The sequence below is a fragment of the Macrotis lagotis genome, chromosome 3, assembly GCF_037893015.1.
Source record: "Macrotis lagotis isolate mMagLag1 chromosome 3, bilby.v1.9.chrom.fasta, whole genome shotgun sequence".
In the NCBI taxonomy this organism is placed as follows: domain Eukaryota; kingdom Metazoa; phylum Chordata; class Mammalia; order Peramelemorphia; family Peramelidae; genus Macrotis; species Macrotis lagotis.
In genome coordinates, this window is record NC_133660.1 from 213,883,817 (window position 1) to 213,909,824 (window position 26,008).

General features: G+C 42.5%; 1 protein-coding gene across 7 annotated transcripts in view; it reads left to right on the forward strand.

The window, feature by feature from the left end:
* The window catches only part of WFS1 (wolframin ER transmembrane glycoprotein), a 59,013-nt gene that overhangs the window by 7,953 nt on the left and 25,052 nt on the right, over positions 1–26,008 (forward strand). The gene's annotated exons all lie outside the window — the stretch shown is intronic.

Genomic DNA, 26,008 nt, shown 5'->3' on the forward strand with positions numbered 1-26,008 from the left:
TGATAGTTGTCTAAATTGATAAATTAGTCCATGCAATGTTAATTGGATGCAGAAATGTACACAGGTCTGTTCATTATCATGGGCTTTACACCTGGAAGTACTTTTAGAAATCATTGTTTACAGTATCTTGATCTTATATCTATGGGGAACTGAGACTTGGAGAGTGTAAAGCTTTGTCCTAGGTCACGTAAGTGGCAAACAGCAGAATCAATGTGTCAATAAGGTCTCATGCCACCATAGTCAATGAGTACTCTTTCAAAACCCCTAAGATAACATACCTTCTGTATTGTGAACTTTGATCCTTAGGATTTGAGGGGATTAAGGTCCAGGACAATGGCAGACTGACTCAGTTTGAAAGAAGTCAAGTTTTAGGGCATGGAATTGTCTGGTCATGCTGCCCTCTACCTCGAGTTTACTCTCTTGAAGAATACTTGTAACACCCACAGGGCATCCCAAAAATCTTAGTGCAGAGGGAAGGCTTACTAGCTTGCCCTCTTCCTTGTCACCAAGGCAGGCAGCTCATCGTCATCCCCTTCTGCTCATTTTTGCTCTCCTCATGTTTCCAGTTGGCTGCCCAATCTTGTCACTTCCACATGATGTCTCCTCTCCTTTCTACCCACATGCCACCAGCCCCCCGGTCTATTATAGACCCTCATCATCTCCCAGTGGATCACTCCAATCACCCCCTAATTGGCTTTTCTGCCTGACATCCTTGCTCACTCTAGTCTGTCTTCCTCTCAGCTCCCAGCTCTTAGAAAGTCAAACTTAAAGTGGCCCTAAGACCAGAATATTGGTGGAAGTTGAGGAGGACCTTTGTATGGCCTCCTCGCCCCAAGGTGAAAATTGGAAGCTGAGAACTGAGGTCTGACTCCCACCTATCCATTTTAGCGGGGTGGTCCTGGGAACACAACTTCCCCTTTTTGTTGAGGGGAGATTAGATAGGAACAACAAAACAGAGATAATAGACAGCCCTATGACACGAGTCTTAAAAGATGCCTTCTAGACACTATTTCATCTGAGCCTCACCGTTTCGGGAAAATAGGGGGTGCAGATCTCCTTTGTTCTGTTTTATGAGCAACTGAGACTTAGACTTTAAGGGACTTGTCCTTGGTTGCACTTAAATCCTTTAGGACTAAATTCTATGATATCTCTCTGTTATTGTGAGACTAGAATGAGATAATGTAAAAACAGGTCTCACTTCCAACTCCTTCCCATTCCCACAGCTTAGATTGGGTCCTCATTCATTACCCATCACCTGGATTCTTCCAAACAGCCTCTTACCTGCCCTTTCTGCCTCATCTCTGCCCACTCCAGTCTGTCCTATACACAGTTGCTAAAATTACTTTTCTTCCACACAGAATTGACCATGGGACTCCCCTTCTTACTTTAGTGGCTTCCTCTGTTTATAAGCTCTAAACAATCTGACATCAGCCTATTGTGTTAAACCTAACTACCCCCACCCCCACACTCTGCCAGCCATACTGGCCTCCTCTCTGTTCTTAACTCAAGATCAGTCTTTATTTTTTTTTAAGTTATGTCCAAGTCTTCCTGTCCCCATTTAGAGTTTTCTTGGCGGGGCGGCTAGGCGGTGCAGTGGATAAAGCACCGGCCCTGGAGTCAGGAGTACTTGGTTTCAGATCCGGTCTCAGACACTAAATAATTACCTAGCTGTGTGGCCTTGAGCAAACCACTTAACCCCATTTGCCTTGCAAAAACCTAAAAAAAAAAACCTAGAATTTTCTTGGCAAAGATACTGGGGTAGTTTTGCCATTTCCTTCTCCACTTCATTTTACAGATGAGGAAACTGAGGCAAACAGGGTGAAGTGACTTGCCAGAGTCACACAGTTAGGAAGGTTGGATTTGAACTCAGGAAGATGATTCCATCTCCTACTTCCCTCTCCTGACTTACCTTTCTAGTCTGGAATGTCTTTTCTCATTATATCTGCCTCATAGAGTCCTCCTTTTCCTTTTTAATGTAATTCAATCCCTGTCTTCTTCATGAAGCCTTCCTGTCCCTCCCTCCATCACCACCAACGGCTAGTGCCATCTCTTCCCGAGCCACCTCAGGTTGAAATAGTAAGTTTATATTGGTAGTTATTCATTTTATATTCATATATATTTTTTTACATCTATGAGTTGTCTCCCTCATGAGATTAGAATGTGGGCTTCCTCTTGGTAAGGATTGCTTTAATCTTTGTACTTCTCTTGCTTATGCCTGGAAAATAATAGGCACTTCATACATACTTATTGATTAATCTAGGCTTTGTAAGCCTCATGCACAAGCAGGATCATAGGAATTCCTGCCTTGTTTGCACCCACTAGCTGTAAGAAGAAATACCCAAGTTGTTTTTTTCACTGAAGAGGATTATCAGATTGAGTTTTGGTCATTCTTTTCTTTGTTGTATCTTGTTATTTATCATCTGGTTTTCATGAGCTGTTTTCTCAGGGTAGTGATGTAGAAAAGAACCTTTTTGATTTTGGTAGAAGGAAGCCATATCCTTTGATGCTAAAGCCTCTGGTCATGATGACTGTTATTGAATGAGATTAAAATGATTCAAGCAAGCCTTGATCAACTGAGGTCAGATGAGCCCCTTTTAAAAGTTCTTGCCCTCACACAGACACATAAAATCCCTATAGTCCATTGCTATTTCAGTTACTTAAGCAAATTCTCTTATTCTTAATATTTAGCTGTGTACCATGATCAAAGCATCAGGGGATTTAAAGGTCAGGGGAAGCTCAATGAATATCTTATTCACCCTTTCTCTTTCCTTAGTGAAAGTCTCATTAAGAAGGATTTCTACCCTGAACAGGAGGATACACTGGATCCCTATCAAAGCCCATTATCAGGCCAGTCATTCTCAATGAATTTTTGATTTCAGTTTCAAGGAAGGGATAGGGTTCTTCAGAGACAGGAGGGCATTATTGATGGATTAGCTCTGAGTCTTGGAGAAACAGTGTTGACCATGGGAAGCAGGTTAGTCTGACTGAATGAGAGTGGTCATTTGGTATAGGGTCAAAGAAATTAGAATAAGGGAAGAGGTCTTAGAGCTCATCCAGACCAATCCTTTCACCTTATAAATGACACAGCCAAAATCAGAGAGGTTAAGTGAGTTGTAATACAGGTTTTCTCATGGAATTAAATATCAGGGCTAGAATTTGAAGTCAGAGCCTTTCATTTTAAGTTCAGTGCTCTTTTCCCTTCCCTGCCCTTCTCTATCAGGTGACCAAGGTTGACTGATGGTGGATGATGACTGATAAATAACACACAGCTGACTTGAAATTCGTGGTGTTGGTTAGAATAATACTAATTCCTGTTTATTCATGGTTAATAATCCTTAAATACTTGCAATATCGTTTTTGGGACAGGGCTTTCTAAATCTTAAAGTGAGGGTTGTTCTTAGCTGTGCATGGTAGGTGCTTGGATAGGGAGTGGGTGGTCAAAGCAATACCCTATAGTAAATGGGACCTGATGGTTCTAAATTGCTTTTGTTATCAGCATTATCACATTTGCTGTTCCCAACAGTCCTGTGAGATAGCGCAATGATGAGGAAACCAAAGTTCAGAAGATTTAAGTAGCTTCAAGAGGTTGTTTGGAAAGCTTAATTGATGAAATTTTAGGAGTGAGAAGTAATCATTGAGATGTACCCAGTGTGAGCTAGTTCTAAACCAGTGTCCATCCAAACTCAGACTCTTCTAAGAGCCTGTTAAATGGGGGGACCAGAAAGAAGCTGTTTTACAAGATATTCATTTATACCCAACAAGCTTTGGTGCTTGGGCTAAGGATCACTTTGGTGGTGGAGCTCTAGAGTCAGAGTGGGGCTTGAGCCTGGACTTTGAAATGTAGTCGCTGTGCAGCTCTGGAGCAGGGCCATTCACTGTGGATCCCCAGTTACTTCTCTGATAGTGGGCAGTCATGATGCTTGCACCTCTTCCTTCACAGGGCTGATGGGACTAAGGCACTGTATAAATCACAAAGTACCAAAGAAATCTGAGCTATTAGTTGCTGGTTTACATTAGTATCCTCCTGAGGAGAGTGGCTGTATTGGAGAAGTAAGGCTCCAGAGCGAGGGAGGGGGATGAAGGTCAGGGAGCTGGGGAAACTGAGGCTGGTGAGCAGAGCCCTCATGGGATGCAGACTGATTATGTGGAAAAGAGAAGCGGGGTAAGGACCTCAGGAGTAGGTCTCATCCTTAGAGTTTAACCACAAATGAAAACATCATCCCTACTGGGTGCAGAAGGCTGTGTGGGCCAGTTAAGATGCAATGCCCGCCTTCCTGGAACTCCTTTTAAGATGGAATATGGACTCCCTCAAAGGAGGTGTTTCTTTCTCCTCTCCCCCCCCCATTTCCCAATGTTTGGCATGTAGCAAACAACTTAATAATGTTTGTTAATTGGCTAGGCTTGTATGGCAGGGCTAAGGAGTTGAAATTTTACTTTATTACCGTAATTGCTAAAATTTGTGCCATTCCTTGAGCTTTGCAAAGCACTTTTTATAAATATATTCTCATTTGAGACTCACAATTCTCTGTCATAGGTACTATTATTATCTTATGTACAAATACATCATAAATACTAATGTATCATGTGTACATATGGGAGAACTGAGAGCGACAGAGGTTAAGCCTCTTGCCCAGAGTCACATAGTAAACATAAGAGGGAGGATTTGAACTTGAATCTTTCTGACTGTCCGAGTCCTGCTCCCTAATAGGGAGCCAGAATCCTAGGGAGCAGAGAAGTGACGCGACCCCTCTGGCAGTGGTGCCAAGACTGGAGTGGAGGCAGGAAGGTCTGTGAGGAAGCTGTACAGTCCTCCAGAGAGAGGTGGTGTAATGAACACCTGTCCTTGAGTGGCGACAGCAGGCACATGGAGGAGGGGAAGGAGAGGAGGAACACTGAGGAGGTGGAAACAAGAATTGGCTACATGATCAGATGTGAGGGGGCAGGAGAAGAGGGTGCGGGGAAGTGACCGAGGTAATTCTGAAGTTAGAGGCACCAAGCCTGGGGGAATCATGATTGATAGAAAGAGAGAAGTCAGAAGCAGATCCAGAGGAAAGAGAACTGTATTTTTTTATATTTATATATATGTGTGTGTGTGTGTGTGTGTGTGTGTGTGTATATGAGATTTTAGAATCTTTTTTCTCTATTCAGTTTCTTTCTGATAACAAAGCTAACCATACCCAATAACCTGATCACCATAACCAACAACACTAGAGGAACCCAATAAAAGTAAACATTGCCAAGGGAACATCCTATCTCTGTTTGGAGTGTGAATTAATGAGACTGGTTTCTTTTGTGGCTGGTGGAAGGAAATTTGTTTCATTGCTTTGTGGTCAATTTTATACATTGTCTTTCCTTACCTTCAGTATCTCTTCCTATCAGTTTTTAAGGGACTGGCTGCTCATAGAGAAAGTTTGGGAAATGGGTCTCTATTTTTCTCAGTACTCCTTACTGGATCTTTCTTAGCACCATGTGGAATTTTTTTCAAAAATTAGTCATGTGAGGCAGCTAGGTGGCACAGTGGATAGAGCACCGACCCTGGAGTCAGGAGTACCTGATTTCAAATCCCGTCTCAGACACTTAATAATTACCTAGCTGTGTGGCCTTGGGCAAGTCACTTAACCCCATTTGCCTTGCAAAAACCTAAAAAACAAATTAATCATATATTACAGCATAGAGATATAGCAAATAAATGTAAAAAGACAGAAATGGTATCAGTCCTATAAACCATAATGTAATAAAAATAATAATCTGTTCAAGGACCACAAACAAATGATATTAACAGCTTTCCCCCCAAAAAATAAAAATAAATACACATGAGCTAGTTGAGGTCCTAAAGCATACTTTATTAGTGGATAAAATGAAATATCCCTTTCAGCCCATGTCATGCCAGTACTTTATGAATTTGGGTGGCTATCTCTTCTGCCTTCCCATTTCATTTGCAGCTGATCCAGTCACTCCCTTTGCATTTCATTCATCAGTGTGAACATTACGGTGACTCTGAGCAGGCTGAGAGCCATTATCTGCACCTATCATTGATGCCATTTTGCTGAAAATTCTGTACCTCTGCAAGCTCTGGACAAGTCTAGTTACTTATGAGTGCCGACTTTGCATTTCTATGGCATCTTTTGACATGTGAGACCCTTCATTTCCTCCCAGTTTAGAATCTTCAGGATCACACACCCCCTTCCGCCCACCAAGAATCTTGACTTTCTTGGTAAAAAAAACTAGATAAACATTCTTTTCTTTAATTCCTAAATAGTCTTTTCTAAGATGCCCTATGAACAAAATAGCTTTTCTAAATTAACCTTCTACTTGTGAGTCAAAAGCTCAAGTCTCCCTGACTTCAGGCCCAATACTGTAGTCACCCTAGCTGCCTCCAGAGAGTGAGCTAGATAGACAGAAATCTACATATTTCTGATATATATTTACATATGTACAAGATGTTTATGCACACATTTGTAATAGAAGGTTCCATCCAAACAGATGAGTATATTTCAAAAAATCTGTGACCTTGTACAAACAACTAACTGGTCAACCAAGACCAGTCTACACTTAGTTCCTCTGCGATACTGTTTGTTTCATGGTTCCAAGTTGGGTAACATTGAGAACAGCAATGAAAATGCTTTGTAAATCTCTAAAGAGCAAAACCAGTCAATAATTCAAGGTATTTAATAGGTTATCACTAAGGTTAATGAAGTGGTTTGATTATCATCATTATTAACTTTTATTTATTCAGCCTAGAGGAAGATGGAGGATGCTGGAATTTTCTCTTTTGATTTCCCTTGTGCCTCCTTCACAATCACCCTGTGTTGTTGGTAGTACAAACAGAACTACTCAGAGGAAAACAAGGGTCAGAGTATCAAACATGCTTCCCACAGTCACCCAGCTAGAAAGAGCTAGAACTGAGACTCGAACCCAGGGCTTTGGATTCCCAAACCCATTGAAGTCCAGTCTCTGACCATGAGGAGTTGACCAAACTTGCTCTCAGGAGTACTCCAGGGCTCTAACTACTAAAATGACTGTCTTTTTGTATAGAAGTAGGGACTTTGTATAGCAATGCTCATTGAGTTAACTTGTCAAATGAATGCATTTTCAAGATTAAAGTATGTCTTTGATCTCAGCTCTTAAACAAATCCCTTCACCTCCTTCCCGATTCCCTATTTTTCTCATCAGTACAATGAGAAGAGCCCATTCAACTCAGCTTTTTCTTTCTTTCTCCGAACCTCACACAGAATGATGTTATAATAACATGTGCTAAGTTTGGGGCTGGGGGTGGGAGGAGGATGGGGGTAAAGAGAATTTTCCTGAAAGGATAACAGATGGACCTGATATTTTATTGTCTGGTTGATGATTACTTTAGGGACAGATTTCTCCAGATTGTGTAGGATAATGAAAAGCAACCATAGTTGTTCACTTTACCTGGTCAATCTTAACCTTTCCCAAAGCCCCCACACAACACCACTCTCCATCCAGAAAACAGGCCCACACTACAAAAAGATGAACAGCTTTTGCTGTTAGAATTATTATAATTACCACCAGACAGAACTTCATAGCATACAAATGATTTGCTATACCTTCTCGAAGATAGAAATTTTGACATTTTGTTGAATTCAATTGAAAAAACAAAAAATTTAGATATCCAAGGGAATTTACCAAACTGCTAAGAAGGGGGAGGGGAGAAGAGAACAGAAGAGAAGAGGAGAGGAGTGAGAGAGAAGCAGAAGAGGGGAGGGGGAGATAGAGAATTGGTTTTATTGACTTTTAAGAAATTTTTTTGACTATTTTCCATCTACACAATTTAGGCTTAATGGTCAGGGACTTGTGAGATTGCCCTTTCCCTTTGGGGTGGGTATTTATGAGCCTCACAGAACTTCAGTTGGAAAGGATAGGCAGCCAGGCAGCAAAGGTTCACTGTGAATGTACTTGATAGCAGACACTATGCTAAGAATTAGGGATGCAATGAAAGGCAAACCTATCCCTGCCCTCAAGGAGGTCATATTCTAAAAGGGTAGTCATCTATGTTAGTAGGGCTTTGTGTACAAGATAAATACAGAATTGATAGAAGGTCCTCTCAGAAGAGATGGCACTGACAACTTCGGCGGGGGGGGGGGGGGGGGGGGGTTCTGGAAGGCTACCTGCAAATGATGTTAGAATTCCTGAGGCTGTCTCATCCCCACTTATACCTGAACAACAATCTTTTCTGCAACCCACCTGAGAAAGGCCCTTCCTCCTTTGCTTAAAGAACTTCAGGGAGGGAGGATTCCCTTGTGATAACTCATTTTAGGGAAGTTCTTCCCTTGTTCAGATCATACCCTGTGCTGCTATTTGTGGACCTGAGAAGAACAAGTCTAATCCTTATTCTACATAATAGTCTTTCCAAAAACTGAAGACAGATACACCCTGCCCTCCCCAAAAGCTTCGCTTCAGCGTAATTTGACCAACATTGACATTTACTGAACCAAGACAGATTGGCATTGAATAGAACTCAGGTCATTCCTCTGATCCATACTGGTTCTGTGATCCTGGACAAAATACCCCTGTTCAGCCATCTAATTCATAATTGCAGTTTCTGCCCCCAGGAATCCCTGTACCAACAAAATCATAGATCCTGTCATTATTGCTGTTGGTCCATTTATATGTCTCCTGTGCTTGAGGCAGGGAGTGGAACACAAAAGTAAAGTGACCCCCCCATCCTCAAGGGGTTTATTTTCTCTAGGACATGCAGCTCCAGTCCCCATGTGACGTGATATCCAGACCCTTCAGCCTAATTGCCCTCCCCTGTGTGTTCAAACATAGAATTCCAATTTTGGCTCAAGAGTATCTGCTTCCTAGTCCTGGACACTGGGATAGGTTTTCAGAGATAGAGGGGACCTCAGACTTCATTTTTCCAACCATCTCATTCTACAGAAGAAGAAACTGGGGCCCAAAGACTTGCCCAAGATCACAGAGCAAGGGAATGAAGAGAAGAAAGAAACTCGAGTCTTCTCAAGTCTTGGACTTCTGTATAGTTAGAGCTATCATTGTCATTTAAACATTCAGTCATGTCCGACTCTATGATCCCTGGACATAGCACACCAACATTTGTCTGTTGGGTTTTCTTGGCAAAGTTAAGGGAGTGGTTTACCATTTTCCTCTCCAGTAGATTAAGGCAAATAGAGATTAAGGGACTTGCCCACACAGCTAATAAAAGTCTCTGAATCTGGCCTTGAATTCAGGTCTTCCTTTCTCCAGATTCAGGGTTCTGTCCACTTAGCCACACAGCTGCCCCCCAATATAACCTGTATCCTCTTGGGCAGCTGTAAGGCAAAGCAGATTCCTGAATGACCCTGACATGCATGGTCATGCATGCCTTCAAGAACTTTTATAAGAGTGAGAAGGGGCTGGAGAGACCCATCAACTCAAGCCCCTTCAGTACCCTGCTCCATGTTGGCTCTGAGTCGGCCACTATCACTTTGAATCTTCTTGGCAGAGAAGGCAGAGCCACTCATTGACCCAGGTCTACTTATTACTGATGTGTGGCTCTGCCAAATCAACCAGAACACTACTCCCTGCAAGGCAGCCCCCAACTGCCTGGGAGGGTCTCTTTAAAGATCTTCACTGAACAGCAGGCTTTGAAAGGTGGGATCCTTGTACATGGTTTCAAAAAGACAACCACCTCCCAAGTGACTTTTAAAAGGCTCATTGTATGGCGATGAGCACAATGGGAGGGAAAAAGTACAGAATGCTGCCAAAATTTTCATTTAAAAAATTCCTCCTCCATCCTTTCTTGTGACTTGTAGAAAAATCATTATTAAATAGTCGGTACAATTCCACAAGTCTCATCACACCTACACTGGATGTGACTTAGCCATGGCTCATGGTGGGGAGGGAGGAGAGCTGCCACCAGTGGGACTTGATCCTTACAGGGGCCCAGCACCAACAGCTTGCCATCCATCACAAAGCATCGAATGGGACAGAGCCTTCAGGCGAACCTAGGGTCCCTGAACCCCTGAATGTCAGAGTAGAACAGTCCCCCAAAAGGATGAAAGCCATATGGATGGTCTGAGAGCAGCTGGAAGAGCTCTTAGTACTCCTGTTTCATGCCCCTTATTTACAAATGAGGACCAGAACATTTAATTCTCTTTTTCCTTCTCTACTTTACTTGGTGACTTTGTCCAAATTGCTTCTCCTTCCTGGACCTGTTTCCTCCAGTAGCATTTATCTCTATAGGTATTGCAGAGGGCTTTACCCATGTTATCTTATCTAATCCTCACAACAGCCATGTGAGATATGTGGTTTTTTACAGTTGAGGAAACCAAGGCACAGAGAGGTCAAGTGATTTGCTTAGGGTCAGACATTTAGTACTTGTCTGGAGCAGGATTGGACCCGAGGTTTTCCTCTCTGAGTCTAGCCCTCTATCTGCTATGCATCTAACTTACCTCTTCTTATAAAGGGAAGGGGTTGGATTAGATGGGCTCTGAAGTCTCTCTTTTTTTTTTTTTTGCAAGGCAAATAGTGTTAAGTGACTTGCCCAAGGCCACACAACTAAGTAATTTCAGGGACTCCCTGACTCTAGGGTCAGTGCTCTATCCACTATGCCACCTAGCCACCCCCTGAGGTCTCTTCTAAGGGATAAGATTTCTTTTTCTTTTTGAGAATTAATTTTTAACTTTCATTTTTAAAGTGTCAAATTCCAAATCCTCTCCCTCCCTCTGTATTAAGAAGGTGAGCACTATGATACCCTTTATATATGTGAAATCATGCAAAACATATTTGCTCAAAGATTTTTCAGCTGTGCTTCCAGGTACTTCTGCCCCCAACTTTAAGGCCCTGGTCAAACTCTATTCTTGGAAAGCTCCCACACCCACTCCTGTCATCCAAGCCTTAGGTAGGGCCTGGAATGTGGGTGATGACTAACCATTTGCCCCCACAAAGCTGGAATCTGTTCATGGGATTAATACCAGATCAGGCCTGCCGGATTATAATTAGGTCCAGATCATTTGAAGTTTCACTACATTTCCATTAGGCTTGTGACCATTTACCAAATCTGTCATAAATGTAATTTCAAAGAGCATGATTTCAGGCCTCCCCCACCATTTTAGGGGTTTCATTGTTCTTATCAGTTGGGCTCTGGTTCTTAGGGAACTTGGGAAACTTCTGGAATGAGAGGAGGCGGGCTCCTCTTGGGAGGGGGAAACTGGTTCCTCAGAAAATCAAATGCAAAATAATGCAATCAGATGACATTAAAAGCTATTAGAATGCTATTTCTTTTTTGTTATACAATGAATATAATCAAGGTTTCCTTTTCTTTCTTTCTTTCTTTTCTTTTTTAAAGTACATTAGTGTGGCAGGTCAGGCTGCTCCACAGTAAATGTTGTGAATCAACTCTTAGTAATTCATTCCTCCCTCTTCCTAAGTAGCAAATCTAGTCCCTGATGACTTTGGCACTTAGCTTTGTTCTGTTTTCTGTCCCCAGCCCACTTCCTTCCTCCATTTTTCTCTCCTGCTATGAATTCTATGAAGAGAAAATTAATTTCTTTTTATGTCCTTTTGAGTATATGATCTTGAGTCATTTCTAAGCACTAACATTCTTTGTCTGAAATATGCATAAAAATTATTTTGTCTCTACTATATCTGGGCATGTCTTTGCTCTGCTCAAAAATCCCCAAAGCTTCCCTGTTGCCTCTCCAATAAAACAGAGCTTCTGATGCCTGGCCTTCAAGGTCTTCCCAGCCCTGCACCCCTCGCCATTCTGTCCCCCATGCTCCCTTGCCATTCTGGCCCCGTGGCCCCTCACTTCTGGTCAGCCACCTGGGACTGTTCTCTCCCCATCACAGCCTGTGAGCTCTCACACCTAACCACCCAGTGCAGATTGGTTGACTCTCTACCTGGAAACTTTTCCTTCTTGACCTCTGGGGTTCCTATACATCCCAGCTCAGAGTCACCTTCTCTGATCTCCCCAAGAGATAGCAACCTGTTCCCAAGCCTTCACCCAAAACTTTGTTGTTTATCACCCTGGATTGTCTTTCCTCATTGGTGGGATGGTCCTGGTTGTGCTGGCCACAGTCCTGGCTCTTAGTTGGACTCCATCAACCCTCCAACAGCAGGCATCTCATTTGTGACCTTCACTTTCTTTCTCTCTTTTTTTTTTGCAATACGTAAGACAACTTTTTTTTTTCAAATTTAAGGTAATGGTCTTTGTTTAAACTCCACAATTCTTTCTCTGGATATAGATGGTATTCTCCATCACAGATACCCTAAAATTGTCCCTGGTTGTTGCACTGATGGAATGAGAAAGTCCATCAATGTTGATCATCACCCCATGTTGCTGTTAGAGTGTATAATGTTCTTCTGGTTCTGCTCATCTCACTCAGCATCAGTTCATGCAGATCCCTCCAGGCTTCTCTGAATTCCCATCCCTCCTGGTTTCTAATAGAACAATATGTTCCATCACATACATATACCACAATTTGTTCAACTATTCCCCAATTGATGGACATTCCCTCAGTTTCCATTTCTTTGCCACCACAAACAGGGGCTGCTATGAATATTTTTGTACAAGTGATGATCTTTTGTCATGATCTCTTCAGGGTATAGACCCAGTGGTGGTATTGCTGGATCAAAGGGTATGAACATTTTTAATGCCCTTTGGGCATAATTCCAAATTGCTATTCAGAAAGGCTGGATGAGTTCACAGCTCTACCAACAATGTAATAGTGTCCCAGATATCCCGCATCCCTTCTAGCATTGATCATTGTCCTTTGTGTTTTAATACTGGCTCACAATATCCTAGCACTTTTCAGTTTATACAGGCCTTTATTTTCAATAGCTTGGGGTGATGAGTCAGTTAATCAAATTTATCCCCATTTTATAGATGAGGAAACTGATAACTGGTGAGGGGATCCAGCTTAGCTAGAAAGGGTCATAGACATCTTGTTAAACAACCTCATTACACAGATGAGAAAACTAAGGCTCAAGGTAAAATTGGTAGAGCACTGACCCAAAATCATCTGACTTCTGGGGAGTGTAAAATGCTGTCCTTTTCTTTGAAACAGACCATTTCATCCAGATTTTATAATGATGTCTATGAGGCAGTGACACACACATACACAAGCTCACACTTTTAACTCTATGGATTTCTCCTCATTAAAGTTTTCAGTTTTACTTTATCAAGTGTGGATGATCCTGAGTCTTTTCCCTTAGCATCAGTTTGTCTCCCACTTTCTAATCTCCCTTTCCTTTCAACATCTCCTTTTCATAATCCACATGAAGGAACAGTCGTGATCACACAGCAGATACTTGCCACCCAGGCTTCTAGCAGATCTTTAATAGCTGTGGGTGTTCCTATTACTAGTGTTGTACCCTGAAATTTTTCTTGAGTAACCCTCATTTTTCCTCTCATGTTTTTCCTTGAGGCTTGAAAACTGAATTAATTTAAAGGGGGGGGAGTCCTCTTCCCTGAAAATAGAATAAGAAATGCCCCTTCTCTCTGAATAAGTTTCATAATTCTTTATCTGTAGCCAGTGATGAATTATCCATATCAGTGCTAAATTTTATGATTCATTGGCTCTTAGACTTAGAATGGGAAGACACCTTGGATGCCTTATCACTCAACTCGGTTATTCCTAGGAGAGTAAACTGAGTTGAAAAGACTTGGGATTGAGTCCTCTGACTCCATCTCTCTCTCTACTACACCACATTGCTCCTCAGCTACAGTTCTGTAGCTGTTTGAATGGGCTCTGTTACCATTGTTTGTTGTTTTTTTTTAATTTTTTTTATTCTCATTTTGTACAAATGTGTTTTTTTACATTAATAAAATATTCTTGTTTAAGAGTAAACAAAATACCCCCTCCCCCATAAATATAGACTTGCTTGAGCGATAAAGTAAAGGGGAGAAAAAATTAAAATTAAAAAACAATAGTAATAATTGTAGGTATGGCCAGGTGGTGCAATGGACGAAGCACCAGCCCTGGAGCCACGAGCACCCGAGCTCACATGCAGCCCTGTAGACCCAACAATCACCCAGCTGTGAGACATGCAAGCCACCCGATCCCCACTGCCCTGAAAAAACCAAAAAGAAGAAAAAAAAAGACCCAAAATAAAATAAAATAGTAATAATAGTAGGGGTGGCTGGGTGGTGGACAGAGCATTGGCCCTTGAACCAAGACCACCCGAGTCCAAATCCGGCTTCAGACAACCAATGATCACCCTGCTATGCGTCTCCAGGCAGGCCACCCAGCCCCATTTGCCCTGCACCCTCCCCCAAATAATAATAATAAAAAATGTGCTTCAGTCTTTGTTCCAACACCAACAACTCTGTCACGGGTGGATCACATTCTTTATGATAAGTCCATCGCAAAAGTTACTTCCATATTTTTCCAACGTTGCCATTGCTGATCGCAACTCCCTCCTTTCTTATTTCTCCACTACCATGTACTATATTTTCTCTCTCCTTTCACTCTGACTCTGCTGTAGGGTAGCTGAGTGGCGCAGCAAACAGATCCCTGGTCCTGGGGCCAAGAGGCCCTGAGCCCCCTTACCACCCCTTAGGCCCAGCATCCACCTGGCCCTATGGTCCTGGACAGGCCTTCCAATCCCAGCCCCTTGCAAAAAGTATAAAAGAAAATGTGTTATATCTGACCACTCTCCCCCCATGGTCCATTCTCTCCTCCTTTATTCACATCCCCACCCCTTCCCCCTGCTCCTCCAGATGTCTATACCCCATTGAGTATATATGCTGTTTCCCTCCTAGCCACCTCTGATGAGAGCAAAGGTTCCCTCATTCCCACTTGCCTCCCCCCTTCCATATCACTGCAATAGCTTATTGTAATAAAGAAAAATCTTATTATATGAAATATCTTGGCCTATTCCCCCTCAGCTTTTTCTTTCTCCCATTAAATTTCCTTTTTTTCTATTGACTCCATTTTTACACCATTTTATCTTCAAATTCAGCTTTCTCCTGTGCTTCAACTATAAAAGCTCCCTCTACCTGCTCTATTAACTGAGAAGGTTCATATGAATATTATCAGTGTCATTTATTTTGCAGGAATACATGCAGTTCATCATCATCATTAAGTCCCTCATATTTTCCCCTTCTCCTCCAATCTCTATGCTTCACCTGAATCCTGTATCTGAGGATCAAACCTTCTGTTCAGCTCTGGCCATTCCAACAGGAACATTTGAAATTCCCCTGGTTCATTGAAAGTCCATCTTTTTCCCTTGAAGAGGACATTCAGTCTTGCTGGGTAGTTCATTCTTGGCTGCATTCTAAGCTCTTTGGCCTTCTGGTATATTATATTCCAAGCCCTACGAGCTTCCGATGTAGCTGCAGCTAAGTCCTGTGTGATCCTGACTGCAGCTCCAAGATATTTGAACTGTATCCTTCTGGCTGCTTGTAATATTTTCTCTTTGACTTGGGAGTTCTGGAACTTGGCTATAATATTCCTAGGAGTTGGTTTTTTGGGATCTCTTTCTCAAGGGGATCGGTGGATTCTCTCCATTTCTATTTTGCCCTCTGCTTCTAGAATATCAGGGCAATTTTCCTGTAGTAATTCTTTGAAAATGATGTCAAGGCTCTTTTCCTGATCATGACTTTCAGGTATTCCAATAATTTTTAAATTATCTTTCCTAAGTCTGTTTTCCATATCAGTTGTTTTTTCAATGAGATATTTCATATTTTCTTCTAATTTTTCATTTTTTTTTGGTTTTGAAGTATTGATTCCTGATTTCTGGTAAATTTATCAATCTCCCTGAATTCTTTGTCTGAAGGATTTGTTCTCCTCAGAGAGTTTTCTTATGTCTTTATCCATCTGGCCAATTTTGCTTTTTAAAGCATTCTTCTCCTCAGTAACTTTTTTGAACTGTTTTATCCATTTGACCTAAGCTGGTTTTTAGCATGCTATTTTCTTCAGCATTTTTTCTGGATTTTCTTGACTAAGCTGCTGACTTCATTTTTATGTTTTTCCTGCATCTCTCTCATTTCTTTTCCCAGTTTTTCTTCTAACTCCCTCATTTGATTTTCAAAGTCTTTTTTGAGCTCTGTCATAGCCTGAGCCCAATTTCTGTTTTTCTTGGAGTCTTTAGATGCAGGAGCTTGTGCTTCCTCATCTTCAGACTGAATATTTTGATCCTTCTTGGGCTCATTTGCAAAATATTTCTCAATGGTGCTCCTCTCATTTCTCTGCTTGCTCATTTTCCCAGCCTGGGCCTGGTTTTGGGGTGCTTCCTGAGCTTTTGGGACACTCCCACAAGGGTCTCAGTGTGTGAGACTCTGTCCTCCCTCCTGGTCTGTGAATGACCATATGCACCCCCCCCCTGCCACGGGGCTGAGGTGGGGGGGCCCTGCTGTTCTATTGGGGGGCCTAGACTTCAATCAGGATCTTTATGTGGTCAGAGCCCCAGAGTCTTGTTCCAGGGACAGAGGACAGAGCTCTGCAGTCTCTCTCTTCACTCCCCTCCCTCAGCTCAATGGGCTCATGCCCTGGGGCTCCTGCTTACTGGCTCCACCTGCTTCTGTTTAGGGATCTGGGCTGTGGAAGAAAGACCAAGCTGCTTGCTGTGTGCCCTGAGGCCTGGGCTCCATGTGCTCGCTCTGGCAGAGGTCCCCTGCTGTTCCCCCACTTTGTGCCCGGTGCTCCTCGGGGTGCAGCTCAGGAGAGCCCCCCACTTCTGTGAGCCACGGCTCCCAGTGCCCTGGGGCTGCCTCCAGGAGGCTGAAGTTCTTTCTCTCTGGCTCACCACCCCTCTGGAGGCCGCCCCTCCAGCCCTGGGGAGCAGAGCCTTTCTGCTCTTCTCCAGGTTACCTTGAGTAGAACTGCCTTGCTGGGTCCCTTTGTGGGTTCTGTCTCTAGAAAGTTTAGTTAGAGTCCTTAGTTTCAAAGTTTTATCAGAGAGCGCCTAAGACTCATCCTTTATTGTTGCCATCTTGGCTCCACCTATTGTTGTTTTTATGATGAAAGCTAAATGTCTCCTGATGACTGGAATTGGCTTATTAATTCATTCAATTCCAGTAAACATCTATTAAGCATTTACTGTTTTTACTACCCGCTCAGGAGCCAGAGACATTCTCTGTCCTCAAGGAGCATGTTCTAGGGCAGAGGTAATGGTTCTCTAACTGGTAAGCCATGAACTCAGCAACTGAACTTTTTGAATTTTAAGTTAGAAGGGCTCTATTGATCACTGAGTGGCACCCAGTGCAATCTATGCCCAAAGGGGATGCTCACTGCAATACTTATGACCCTTGATGAAGGTCTCTGGAGGAGAACCAAGTTACCATCTCTGGAGGCGATCTGATCCACTTCTGGACAATTTAGATTATTTGAAATTTTTTCCTAGCATTGAGTCTAAATTTGCTGCTTTGTAGTTTCCATCTAATTTTGGATATGATAGATGGTCTAAACCAGTGATGTCAAAATCAAATAGAAATGGATCCTCAAAACTACATATTGTCTTAGAAAACTTAACAAATTAACATTATTCATTTTTATTATATCTTTATTATAATATATTTTAACCTGAGGGGAAGCTCGATGGCATAATAGAACCCTGGATCTAGTGGCAGGAAGACCTCAGTTCAAATATGGCCTCAGGAACTTGCTACGACCCTGGGCAAATCACTTTAGCCTGTTTGTCAGAGTTTCCACAACTGTAAAATGGACAATTGTAAAATGGTCTGGAGAAGAGAATGGCATACCACTCCAGTATCTTTGCTAAGAAACATCCAAATGTGCTCATAAAAAGTCTGGCATGACTAAGAACATAGAGTAACAATAGCAGATATTTTAATCTGGTTTGGTCCTTCTCAGGAATGTTGGGGGTCACATACGATCAAAGGGCCATGAGTTTGATACCTCTGGTCTAGCCAGCTCTAGTTCAGTAGATTTGGAACCAATTGAATGACTAGACCCAAAGGTAGTCATTAATGAGTCCATGTCAACTTGGAGGAGGTTGCTAGTAGATTATTCCAGAAATCCTCATTTTTTTCCTGTGATGTTCAACATTTTTAACAACGACTTGGACAAAGGCATATATAAATATTTATTATATGTACTAATGACACTAGGTTGAGAGGAATAGCCAACAGACAGTATGACAGAATCAGTCTATAAAAGGTCTTAATTATCTAGAATGATGGGCCAAATTTAAGAAGATGAAATCCAATGAAGATAAATATAAAGTCTTACATTTAATATTCAAAAAATAAACTTCACAAGTACCAGATGGAGGAGGTGTGGCTAGCAGTTTGTGGTTTTCCTTTATTTTGTTTTTGGGGACTGTAGGTCCAATATGAGTCAACAGTGTGGCTTGACTGACAATTTAAACAACAAAATTAAAATTTTAGGCAGCATTGAGAAGTATGATCTTCAAAGCCAGAAACTCATGGTCCTGCTGTACTTTGCTTTAATCAACCAGCATCTGGACTGGAACAGGGAGCTCTGGGTGCATATTAACAACTGCATCATATCCAGAGGGCTTTGACAAAGATGGGAAGAGAAATGGAAACCATGCCTTAATGTGGACTGCTCTGCCCTTGTGGAAAGGTGATTAGGATTGTTCTGCTTGACTCAAGGAAATAGATCTAGGAATAATCCAAGGCAACTACAGAGAAACAGACTTTAGCTTAATGGAAGGAATAACTTCAAAATCATGAAAACAGCCCAGAACTGGAATGGGTCACCCAGGAAGTGGTGGGAGCCTCCTAACCAGAGTCCTTCAATCAAAGACTGGACAACCCATTGTCAGAGCCCTAGAGAGAATCTCTTTTCAGAAATGCGGCATTATGAGTTTAGAAGGCTATTCTAATTCTGAGATCCTATGCAAAGTTCATTTAGTCCAAAATGTGCCACATAATTTAATGGTAGAGTGGGAAATCACTGGTCTTGGTGTTTGAAACTTTAGATTCAAGTTCTGGCTCCCCTACTTAATAATCATATGGCCCTGAGCAAGTCACTTAACTTGTCTCTCCCTTACTTTTCTCATCTATAAAATTTAGATGATAACAATACCTACCTCACTGGATTGTTGTGAGATTCAAGTAAAAGATAGTATCTGTGAAACATTTTACTCTCCTTATGGTGCTATATGAATACAATTTATCATTATTTTGTTAAAGTTTTGACCCTCCTATTAAAAGTTTGACCCATGGCAAATTATTTTTCATTGATAAAATAAAGGACTCAGTCAGACTAGATGACCTCTAATTCTTAATCTTTTGAAATTGCAGAAACTCTCTCTCCCACTTAATTCTAGGAAAAAGAGGTTGTCCCTGAGTGCTCTTATGGTTATTATGATCTCTAGTCTCCATTAACCCATTTAAAATAAGTTGACTAAAAGTGCTCAGATCAGCGCTTAACCAGATTACAATAAGGAATAATGCAGTCTCATTAGTCATATCAAAACTCTCCCCTCAATAGAAGAACCCATTGCCTGACATTCTAGGCATTGAATACTTATCTCATTGAATACTTCCAATGATAGGGAGTTTAATATTTTGTGAAATAGCTAATTCCACTATGAAATACTCTTAGGAAAGGCTGAATTCTTTTATCATGTAGTTGACAAGGGCTATTTTTGCTCTCTGAGGACATACAGGGTTAAACCCAACATTATGAGAGCCCTTCAAATGCTTGAAGATGTTAACCTCACCTTCTCTGTCTTCTCACAGTTGAATATTCCTGGAGTATACCAGATCCCCTTCTGCTGTGGTATGCAGACCCTTTGCCTATCCCTCCTTTAGGGGTACAATGATTATCGATATCCTTCCTGACCTTAGTACATAATCCAGTGTTTCATATATGCTCTCCCAATGTGTATTTATCCCATTGGAATAAGTGTGTATATGTGTGAAAGAGAGAGTGGTTTTATTATGCTTCAAATTCAGTATGAATCACATATGTGATATGGCAGTTAAAAAACTAGTGTAGTCTTTTTTTTTCATTTTTATGGTGTAATATTGATTTATTCTCATTTTGTACAAATAATGTTTTTTATACATTAATAAAATATTCTTTTTTAAGAGTAAACAAAATATCCCCTCCCCCAAAAAATATAGACTCACTTGAGCAATAAAGGGGAGAGAAAAAATTAAAATTAAAAAAATAATAGTAATAATTATAGGTATGGCCAGGTGGTGCAATGGACAGAGCACCAGCCCTGGGGCCAGTAGCACCCGAGCCCATATCTGTCCCCATACATCCAACAATCACCCAGCCATGTGACATGCAAGCCACCCCAACCCCACTACCCTGCAAAAACCAAAAGAAAAAAAGAAAAAAAAGACCCAAAATAAAATAAAATAGTAATAATAGTAGGGGTGGCTGGGTGGCAGACAGAGCATTGGCCCTTGAGCCAGGAGCACCTGGGTCCAAATCCGGTCTCAGACACCCAATGATCACCATGCTATGCAGCCCCAGGCAGGCCACCCAGCCCCATTTGCCCTGCCCCCCCCAAAAGTAATAATAATAAAAAATGTGCTTCAGTCTTTGTTCCAACACCAACAACTCTGTCATGGGTGGATCACATTCTTTATGCTAAGTCCATCGCAAAAGTTACTTCCATATTTTTCCACCATTGCCATTGCTGATCGCAACTCCCTCCTTTTGTATTTCTCCACTACCATGTACTATATTTTCTCTCTCCTTTCACTCTGACTCTGCTGTAGGGTAGCTGAGTGGCACAGCAGACAGATCCCTGGTCCTGGGGCCAAGAAGCCCCCAGCCCCCATATATACCACCCCTTAGACCCAGCATCCACCTGGCCCTATGATGCTGGACAGGCCATCCAATCCCAGCCCCTTGCAAGAAGTAAAAAAGAAAATGTGTTATATCTGACCACTCTTCCCCCCATGGTCCATCCTCTCCTCCATCACTCACATCCCCACCCCTTCCCCCTGCTCCCTCCTCCTTCTTACTCCAGATGCCTATACCCCATTGAGTGTGTGTGTGTGTGTGTGTGTGTGTGTGTGTGTGTATATATATATATATATATATATATATATATATATATATATATATATATACATATATATATATATGCTGTTTCCTCTCCTAGCCACCTCTGATGAGAGCGAAGATTCCGTCATTCCCCCTTGCCTTCCCCCTTCCATATCATTACAATAGCTCATTGTAATAAAGAAAAATCTTATTATATGAAATATCTTGGCCTATTCCCCCTCTCCTTTTTATTTCTCCCATTACATTTCCCTTTTTTCTGTTGACTCCATTTTTACACCATATTTTATCTTCAAATTCAGCTTTCTCCTGTGCTTCAACTATAAAAGCTCCTTCTACCTGCTCTATCAAATGAGAAGATTTATATGAGTATTATCAGTGTCATTTTTCTATGCAGGAATACATGCAGTTATCATTAAGTCCCTCATATTTTCCTCCTTCTCCTCCAATCTCTATGCTTCACCTGAGTCCTGTATTTGAAGATCAAACCTTCTGTTCAGCTCTGTCCATTCCAACAGGAACATTTAAAATTCCCCTGGTTCATTGAAAGTCCATCTTTTTCCCTGAAAGAGGACATTCAGTTTTGCTGGGTAAAAATAGTATAGTCTTAAGACTGCATGAAGAGAACCATGATGGCTAAGCCTAGTGAGTCAGTGGTCTTGCTCTCTCTTCTCTGGTCAGACTATCTCCAGTTCTTAGCAAACATTTTAGGAAGAATACTGATAGACCCAGAAAGCATCCAAGGAAAGGCAGCTAAGATGTCTTGAGCTCATCCTGACAGATGGGGATTGTTCAAAGGAACCAGGATGTTTCATCTGGAGAAGACCTGCGGGGGGGGGGGGGGACCCAAGGGCCACAGGAGAGTGTTGGAAGGGCCTTAGGGTGTGCTCTGCTTCCTTCTGGGACAAAGGAAGATTCCAGCCCAAGGTCAGCAAAGGCTTCCCACCCCTTAGAACTGTCCTTAAACAAAGACTGTATGACCACCTTTTGGGGAAAGTGTAGAGTAGATTCTCAGGCAGGCTGGACTGGGCAATTTATGAGATTCCTTCTGTTATTCTCTGAGTCTGTCGGGGTGGGGGGGCTGTGGGGAGAATGGTGGTTACCAACCAGAGGGTGGGGATCCAGGAGAGCAACTCAAGTTAAAGATGGGTATCAATTCTAGTAAAGAGAGCCGGAGGGCAAAATGGCCCTAACACTTTGAGGAACAATCCATATTGTCCATTTGCACAGTGACTCTGGTCTCATTCTGGCTGATGGTATCTACTTTGTTCTGATATATTCTGTCATTCATTGATTTTCCTTCAGTAATAAAGAGATGGGATGCTATTTTGTGATTCATTTGAAGACTGTTGCAGTCAGGAAGTGAGGTGCTGCAGGATGCCGGGGGTCACCCAGGACCAGTTCCAGGCTGTCTGTTTTCTCTTGCTCACTAAGCATCTTCTTGCGCCTAGTTTACTTGGGGCATAGCACCCTCACTGATCTCTCCATCCACTTGCTCCTTCAGTCTGCTGTTCGGTTATTAAGGTGGTAGCTTGTGTGGCCCCAAGCATGGGGTGCCACAGTTGACCATGGCCAAGGGAAGCCTCTGATCCAGGGAGGGCCCATTCCACCCCCAGGAGCCTTCATTCTTCCTTAATTCTTCCCAAAGTTATCCCCAGAACCCAAGAAAACTCTCTGGCTGCACCTGCGAAGCTCATATTAGCATCCCTGAGACAGTGGCTCACCACAGTCCCCTCTTCTGGACTGGGAAAGGTCTCAAAGTCAACTTAATGCTTCACCAACAAAAGAATGAGGAAGAGAAATCAGCCGGGAAGTTGCAGGACCCTGGATCTGAAGCCAGGCGAAACCTCCAAAATCAACTGTGCAGACCCTTTGGTTTAGAAGAAACTGGTTGCCCAAGAGGACATGGCCAGCCTGGTTGGCCCCTTCCTCACCCAAGAGGATGTGGCCAGCTCTGACTTAACCTTGGAAGAGAAGGGAGAGACTGGAGCAAGTAAGCAACCCTGATTCAGAGGTGAGTAATCCTAATTGCTCTGTAGGTGCTGTGATCTGGGGAAGAAGAACAACAAACTAAGACTCCCAGACCTGGTCTTTTTATCTCAGCCTGCTGATGGCTCATGCCTTGGCTGCATCTGCTCCTTCTTCTTGGCCCAAGTCAGGCATCATCTTCTCTTTCCATGGAAGCTTGCCAACCTGACTTGGGCCTTTCTCTCTCCCACCCTACACATTTACAAGTTCTCTGAAGCCACACATTGATTGGATCTTATTCCCCTGAGGCTTACTACCTCCAGTACACTAGGTGCTTAATAAAAGCTGAATTTTCATTTGCATGTAAGATTCTGCTTCAGCCTTTCCCCTTGTGCTCATGTGGGAAAGATGCCAAAGGATCTCACAGGAACCAGAAGGATGGAAATAATGTCAAATCCCGAGACCTGAGCTTGATGATTAATCCAAAGTCTGTCTGCCTATCCTGGAGAGTCAGCCTCCCGCTCTGGCATGGCTCAGGTAATGATTATGACAATTTTAATAATGTCTCTGTGGCAAAGGTCTCAAATATGTTCTTTAGTCTTTGCCAAAAAGTGGTGAAACCAGCTTTAGCAATTTTGCTTCAGGAATCAACTTAACGCATCTCAGTGCAGAAAAGTACTTTTTGTACTAGCCTGAAAGTGACTATTTTCTGAGCAAGGAATTTATATTTATATGAGTGATGTCTGGGAGAAGCCAGCATCCTAGGGTAGGTGAGGTAGTGACTGTAGGTACAAATGAGCAAGCAAATATGAAGAGTCTAGGATGGGCCAAGGATGGAAAGAGAGTCACTAACAGCCCCTGCCCTCTTAATGGGGAAGTAAGCTACCTACAGGATCAACTGGAGATTATCTCAAAAAGGAGATGCTAAGATTATGGCGGCACGGGGTAGAGCGCTGGACTCAGACTCAGGAAAGACCCAAGTTCAAATCTGGCTTCAGGTACTTACTATCTAGGTGATCTGGACAAGTCTCTTAACCCTGGTTGCCTCAGCTTCCTCATATGTAGAATGAGCTGAAGAAGGAAGTGGCAAACCAGCCCAAAGGGCATCATGAAGTGGACACAACTGAACAACCACAAAGATTATGGAGAACTGGAAAAGGCTTCTTGCAGAAGATGGGACTGTAGCTAGACCTGAAGAAAGCCAGAGGTGCCAGGAGATGAGAAGGGAGAGCGTTCCAGGCAGGAAGAACAGCCGACAAAAATGCAGCATGAGAAGTTGGAGCGTCTTGTGTAAAGAAGAGCAAGGAGATCCCCATCACAGGATCATAGAGTATATGGAGAAGAGGAGGGAATAAGGAAACTGCGGGGGTAGGAAGGAGCCAGATGGTGAAGGAATTTACAAGAGAAATAGTATTTTATTTTTGATCTGGAGGTCATAGAGAACCACTGAAGTTTACTTAATTGGGGGTGGTGGAAGGAAGAGGTAGATGAATGACTTGGTCAGATCTTAACTTTAAGATCACTTTGATAATGTTTGTCCTTCATTTTCTTAATTTTTTTACAAGGCAGTGGTGTTAAGGGACTTGCCCAAGGTCACACAGCTAGGTAATTATTAAGTGTCTGAGGCCAGATTTGAACTCAGGTTCTCCTGACTCTAGGGCCAGTGCTCTACACACTGTGCTACCTAGCTGCCCCTTTGTCCTTTTTTCCAAAGAAGACCCTGGCATCATGATGCCATGACAAGCATGTGAATTGGATTTGGGAGAAGGGCTACTCTGCTAAGTCACCAGCCTCATTTTCTCCTCTGGAGCCCTCTGGGTCCAGTGACTAGATATGAATTAGGACAAGTGGAGGTGGCCCTGGATGGGAGGCAACAAAGTTTAAGTGACTTGCCCAAGGTCACCTAGCTCATAAGTGTCAAGTGTGTGAGACTGGATTTGAACTGTATCCTCCTGACTCTAAGGCCAGGACTCTCTCCACTGCACCACCCAGGTGCCCTGATCATTTTGATAGCTGAGTTGAGAATGCACTGAAGTAGGGAGAGACCTGAGGGAGAGAGGCCAGTATGAGAATTATTAACTTTATATTGTTTGATTATAGATTGATCTATCTTTGATGTTGGAACTCCAGTATGGAGTCACTCAAGTTAATAGTCCTTAGAAACATCGAGGCAAAACAGACAGTTTGGCACTTTTCCACTGACTCTCAGGATCGCAGTTTTGTTGAGATGAATTCTTGACCTGCTGCAGGGGCCCTGAGTCGATCTCCTTCTTCCCTCTTGGTTAACATTAACCACCACTTTGTGGTCCTACTGAAGAAGTTCCTTCCTCTATCACTTCACCCAAGCCAAGCATTAATAAGCTACACCCCCACCCCAAAAACTTTCTACTCTGTTTGGGTTTGATCAGGAATGTTCTCCCCTGTATTCAGCATTGATTGCCTGTACTCAACCAAGCTCATATTTAGTAATATAATCTCACTGCCAGAAGCCCAACTTTGAATGTACCCCCAGCACATTTCTCCCCCTCTCAGACTGGGGTGAGGCTGAACCTCCCTATTTATCACCACATGGTGACTGCCAATATGCTTTGTTTACATGCTGAGTCACAAGAGTGTAGAGCTCATGATTATATCACTTCTTGAATATGTTTTATTCACTTTCTAGAAAAACTTTTAAAAATCTAGGTTTTTGGTTTAACTCAAGCTGCTGAGGTCAAATAAAATAATCAGTCAGAAAACAGAAAACTTTGCATTGATCAAGGAGGACAGTGATAAAGGTGTGAAACTGCATAGGGGTATACAGGAAAGATGTTGAAGAAGGTAGAATCAACAGGATTGGGCAACCAGCAGCTGTCCTCCACATTGGGGGCCAGGGGAAGGTGAGGGAGTGTGAAGTTAAGGATGACCAACCTCTGGGTTGTGAGTCTGGGAGCCTGGAAGATGATGTCTTCATGTTGATTCAGTAAGAGTAACACTGTCAGACCTGGTGTTTTTAGTAGAATATAGACTGGTATGAGGAGAGACTTGAGGGAGGGAGACCAACCAACAAAATATTATAATAGGCTGGATGTGAGATGATGAGGACTGGCAGCAAGGTGAGAGGTGCCGCATAG